A 6350-nucleotide genomic window follows, 5' to 3' on the forward strand; every position below is an offset into this window, starting at 1 on the left:
AGGAAAAGTGCATTAAATTGAAAAAATAATCAATGGAAAGGAGGATTTAGAAAATCGTTACAATTCGTAACAGAATAATGTGTTACTACCATTGTAAAGGTAATACATACAGACTATCTGAATAGTAAATTTGTAGAATTGCTGCTGCTCATGCATTCCAGCTTTATGACTACTCCTCTTTAGGATCCCAGAGAATGAATTTCTGCTATGGAAGCAAGAGGCAGAAGTAGGGTTCAAATCAAACAGGTAGGACCTTCCTACTTTTTTGTAGTAAACACTGAAAAGAATATATAATACTATCTTTTGAAGGCTTTTCCTATGTCCTAGGCTTAAATCAAGGTGGTTGGCACTGAAAGGCAAGGCCATTCTGGCCTACCAACCCAACCATGTCATTGAATGGTGTACACCCAACCTTCTAACTGGCCTAAGCGTTTAAGCATAAAAAAGCAAACAAGCAAACAACACGAAGCAAAACTAAACTAAAAAAAAACAAAGAGGGGAATGAAAAAGGCATATAAAATTTAAAAGCATTGATTGTCTTAAAACTGAAGGAGGGCAATCCAGAGATCTACATAACCGATCTCACTCCCACAGGATAGAAACACATTTAATCTATATTTGCATTAGGACTAGTCAGCAGTTTTTTAAATAGAGCTCCTGCAGGTGCTTGAAGATATCAAGACATTAATCCATATTTTCCTTTTTCTGGTCTGAGGATCTTTTCTGTTTGAAAAACAACAGAAAAACCAGCAACAGATATTTGGACATTTTTCTGCCACTCAGAACACAGGCACCTTTAATTTGTGATCTTTGGGGTTCTCCACAGATGGGCTCTGAAACAGGTACCCAGTGCACAGGGGTGATGAGCACAGGAATGATGAGGATTCAAGGAACAATTATTCAATACATTACCAGAAACACCTAAGCTGTGGATTTAACTGTTTGTCCTCTAATTAAAATGAGCACTCAAACAAGCATGCAAAACATTAGCATTAGCTAACAAGTGGAAATGTGATCCAATCAAGAGGGTAAGTATCACGGGTCAGACCAGCATGGATCGTAAGTATCTGCCACAGACCACCCGACACAGAAGAGGAGACAAATGAAGCCCTGTGATTGCATCTGGAGTGCCATGTCCAGTTCTGGGCTCCCCAGTTCATGAGAGACTTGATCAGATCAAATCAAGTGCAGTGGTGGTCCACAAGGATTTTTTTTGTGGGCTGGAAACCATGATGTGCAAGGAGAGGCTGAGAGTTGGATTTGTTCAGTCTGGAGAATGGGAGACCTTATTGCCATCTACACTACCTAGTAGGAGGGTGTAGAGAAGATGGAGGCAGACTCTTTTCAGAGATGCAAGACAATAAAAAAAGAGGCAATGGGCACAAGCTGGAACATGGGAAAGTCTGCTTAGATAGGGGGAAAAAAATTCACCATGTGGGTGGTCAAACTCCAGTTGCCCAGAGACACTGTGGCGTCTCTGCCTTTGGAGATATCCAAAACTCAACTGGACAAGGCCAGATGGCCCCTGGAAGTCCATTTGAACTTACATTTTTTCTGTGATCTTATGATCTTTATGAACTCATGGAAACAAGTCCTGTAAGGGCACTGCAGACATTTCCTTTTAACAAAGCTAAAAACATGAAGAGAGAAAATCTAATACATTTTCTATTTAAAGATTCCAGCTCTGTGTCTCAGGTGCTGGGGGTATAAGCAGTATGGATGGTGGAATCAGATCTTTTATCTGCCTCTGAAATGGCTGCCTTGGGAGGGAATATAGAACATCGTAAGGAGAATGGAAAAGACAGACTAATCTCAAAAATAAAATATAAACAAAATGATTACAAAGATATTTAATCTGGTAATATGGGTTCAAATTTTATTAGCATGCCCTAACTGGGCATTTGACACTCACCTTCTATGATGACTGAAGTTATTCCTTTGAGATAATTTCAGTTCTAATTTAACTCAGATGCTCTCATAGTTCCGTACAGCACCTGCTTTATATCTCAGCTTCTCACTCTAAGGGAAAAGAGAGAGAACGATTTTTAAAAGCCAAATTTTAAATGCCAAAAAAAAATTAACATACAAATGGGAGCAGATGTTGCTTTCATAAAGGTTCACAGCACACGCACACAAAAAAGTCAATACTACACACTGCAAAGAGTTTAATCTCTCTTCTTCCTCTCATTCCATTTTGGAAATAATTTTAAGTACACTGTTGGTGTTGGGATAGATGGCCATCAGTTTTGTACTCTAAGTCTGTCTTTCATTTTCTTTCTTTCATTATATTTACTCCCAAAGAACCAACCCAATTTCCTCCTGCGTGTGTCCTAATCCAGAATCACTAAACAGCTTATTCCTATGTACTGCAATTAATTTCCAACTTAATTCCAAATGCCAGTATTTGAGTTACAGGCTCTTAGGTGCAGCTGGCTTTCTCTGCACTCTGATAGTCTGACCCAGATCTAATTCATATACAATACTCTAGTGAAGTCTTGAGGAACCTCTATATACTTTCTTTATTTTTAATGGTGAAAGGAATCTTCAGTTAAGCCTTATCATACAAATACAGCATCTGACTAAAAAGCCTACTGCACGTTGTAATTACAATCGATTATATGATTAGGATAAAGTACTTCAAGAGCACTGCCTGAATAATTATTTGAAACTTGGACCAGGATGTTGAATTTGGAGAGGGTCGGTGAGCTTCCTTTGTTTATGATGAAATTCCACATATTCAATGTCCTGGCTTGGGTCAGAACCAGAACTGGGAATACACGTAGGAAGAAGAGCCATAGATGTACTGCACTTGGCGTATTTTGGATGAATGGTATCTGGAACATCAGAATTGCAAAGAAGTTGAAAGAAAATGAAGAGCAAATTTCATTGTGTGCCAGAGCAGCACAGAGCACTCAATTAGTATCACACAGGATCTCTCTGACAGTGGCTAGGACATGATGAAACATGATATCCCATGGTGGGATGATAAGCCACAAGACTTTTTTTTTTCCAGTCCTATCTATTAGATAAAGGTCCCTGTCATGAAGCTTTGAATCCCAGACATTTAGCATTCTTGTAAATAGATCTCAATGAACAATTATAAATTATCCTTACAGGTTGCTCATCTTTTTCTGAAGCCTATGAGGATAGGATAGGTTACTTATACCTCATCCTGACTATCTCTACATCTTGTGTGAGGAAAGACACAGCAAAGGCAGAGCTGCGAAACCAACAGGCGTTATATTGATTTCTGTCAATAGCAATCTTAACAAAGCAGCTAAGAAACAAAATCACAAATAGGTGATTTGTCAGCATCAAATGCAGACGTTTACCAAATGTTGACAAACCAACCTTTGAGCAGCTTGGCCCAGCCCCAACTGAATTCACTATTGTCTTCACCTGATTCTTCCATGGTCCTGCAGTCCAAGCCAAACTCCTTGACTGTCCACAGTGCCAGGATTTGACTCAAACGTTGGTTTTTGTCCGGAGTGGGCCAAGTTGCTCTCTAGACAGGAAAGCTCAGGCACAGGAAAACTGAACTGGGACAAGGGAAGAGTAACTTGGTATGTTGGGCAGTGTGGATGTGCTTGTCTTAAACCACCTGGCTGTCCCGTCCTACTCGGCGGGTTGCGAGATGGGTGAATCTTTTTGATTCCCCAACAGTTTGTGTACCAACAAAGGCCAATCTCTGCTCGACAGAATAGCATGGTCGGTAGAGTCACGACAATGACTCAGAGGAATGCTCTGACCAGCAACTTTATTAACTGGTGAATTCAACAAATGTACAAACTTAATGAACTGGCAAGCTCAACGAACAGAGGCAATTTGGCAATGGAGCTATTTTCCAGGCAAGTTGTCACAATTTATCCAAAACTTACATATGTTGGAAGGGTAGAGGAAGAGAGAAGCGAGAAAAGGAAAGGAGAAGAGAGGAGAATAGAGAAAGGAAAAGTATCACCACCCTTGGATCCCATGATGACGATGACCGGCGTGGCAATCCTCTGGTGGTGGGCGCGCACGTGGTTCCCTGGAGGGCGTGTCTTTTATAGGCTAATCCCCGCCTCCAGGTACGCCCCTTCAGGACTTACATGGTTCTTGTTCTAGAAAGTTCTCAATCTTCTGCGCAGGTGCTGGGGGAGGAAGGTGGTCGTGAGGGGTCTCTTGGGTGGTCGCAAGCCCCTTCCTCAGATAAACTCTGTGTGACCCCTGGCCATACATGGTAAGGTCCGGCAGAACCCGGAACCGCGCATCCTCCGATGCGCTCTCTCCACGTCCTCCATGTCCTGCTCTCGCTCTCCCCCACCCTGTGTTTGCGGACCTGCCGTCGCCATGCAAATATTGCCTTGTGTCGCCACAATGTTTGAGACATTAACTCTTTCAGTCTCTCTCAGTCTCTCTGTGAACTGAAACCTAAACTCAAGGTCATGAAGCCAAAGTCCTATAGACAGAACTAAAGAGATTCCCATTGAATTCAACTGGCTTTTAATTAAGCATGTAATATGGAGTGGCTCAAGACTCTAATCCCAAACACTATTCTGTTGACAAAACATATAGTTGTGCTGGCTGGCAGCTTCCCAAAGACCTTGTCACCTGCAACAACCTTACATCTTTTCCCTGTCCCACAAGTGCTGCAGAGATGGACATGAAATCATTCACAGAGCTGGTGAGTGTCTTTTTGCGTAGAGAAAATTTCTTTTCATGGGTCATTAGATAAGGCAGGCTACCATGCTAACCACTGGGATCCAGATTGCTTGGCCATACAACAGAATCACATTAGTGATTTATATCCCATGCGTTAACCTGAACAAAAACAACTACATCCATGTACTACAGCAGCATTCTTCTCTCACAGTCTTTACAGGGGTAGTTTCCAACTCCCCAAATAGCAAACTGTGAAGCTTATACTAGAGATATCAGCTTATTCAGTATGTCTCTGGCTCTCAAATTCTAACCTAAACTGAAGTAGTCTTCCTTTACCAGTAAACAAATTGGAGAATGCATTACTTCTATTCTGTTAACGATGGATGATTGGATTTTCCAGCTCCTGCTGACATGACATCCCTACAAACAAGATTTACATCTCTGTAGGATTACCTACAGAAAATAAGCAGATAAATAATTAAACGTGTTTACATAGTAGAAGTTAATGAAAACAAATCAGGAAGCATTCCTGAGCATGGAACTGGGGTAGGATTTTGTCTTTTAATCATTATGAGCAGAAAGAAACAGAGGGGAAAGGCACCAGAGAAAGAGCAGAAAGTTAATTAAAATGCACAACCTTCTGGTATTTCCAAATTACATATTGACCTGGGGCAAACTTCCAGTTTCATCCACCAGGATGTTCTGTAAACACAGACTTAGAGAGGGCTTGTTCCTCTAGAATCATATAGAAAGACTCCTTTTTGTCAGTTGAGTAATTTAAACAGGTAGAATTGTGCATTATGCTATCTACCAAGTTCATTTGTAATCTTCTTTCACCAATATATGTAGAAATGGTTTTATTTTCCTCCAGAAAATGACCCAGTTTCTAAACTTCTCACATAAATGAAGGTGGCTTTGGAACCCATAAAAACACAGTTGTGTGTGACAGTCCTGCCAGCAGCTCTAAGGTAGATCATGTTTTCCAGTTTAAATATATTAAATTTTTATCTCTACCAATTTAGACACTCCTGCAAAAATCCAGATTTCTAAACATTCACGATGACATTTCTTAAAGATCACATGTCACTCAATCCCTTCTACCGTCAATCACTTCAAAAATCAGCCATTCGAAATCCTCAAATAGTAATGTATATGTTTTTTGGGGAAAAGTATCCCAGGGAGGCTGTGTTCATTAGGGCTTTTGCTGTTATTGAGACTCATCTCCTGACTTCTGGCTGAGCTGTGTTTCTCTACTTACTCCAAGGACTCAGATTGAAAATTCCTTGTTCACCATCCGATGGGGCTCTTCCGTACTTGCAAGCATCCACAGAATTATCCAGGAACAATAAACACAAATTCATAGAAGTTATGTTTTTATTTGTGTGAAAGCAGTTCTAAACAAAAGAAAAAAATATCATCATATGTAACTGTGACACTGACTTGGTTTACTTACTGGATGAATATAGACAATAACTCAAATAACGTATTACTCTCATCAACTTGTCCTCCTTCCAGAAATAAGCCCAGAACTCTTTCTGATCACTGAAATCAAATATTGAAAACAGAGTACATCTCACACTTATCCCAAATTATATGTTTTTGACTTGCTCCAGTTTTGATGGAGATGTGGTATAGTGTGTGCATATCTGTTTGGCAATACATTTCTGCTCATAGACAAAGCCATCTCCCAATTCTTTGCTTTGCCTTTG

The 6350-nt window shown here is 40.4% G+C and overlaps 1 long non-coding RNA gene across 1 annotated transcript; it reads right to left on the reverse strand.

Annotated features, from left to right (window-relative positions):
• Nucleotides 1-3416: 3416 nt before the first annotated feature.
• LOC140654607 (uncharacterized) lies at nucleotides 3417-5992 on the reverse strand. Its single transcript, XR_012043470.1, has 3 exons — nucleotides 5900-5992; nucleotides 3962-4130; nucleotides 3417-3534 (listed from the first exon to the last, which is right to left on the reverse strand). It is a non-coding gene; the product is annotated as an uncharacterized lncRNA (long non-coding RNA).
• Between the last annotated feature and the right edge of the window lie 358 nt (nucleotides 5993-6350).

Source organism: Ciconia boyciana, chromosome 7 (assembly GCF_034638445.1).
Source record: "Ciconia boyciana chromosome 7, ASM3463844v1, whole genome shotgun sequence".
NCBI lineage: Eukaryota > Metazoa > Chordata > Aves > Ciconiiformes > Ciconiidae > Ciconia > Ciconia boyciana.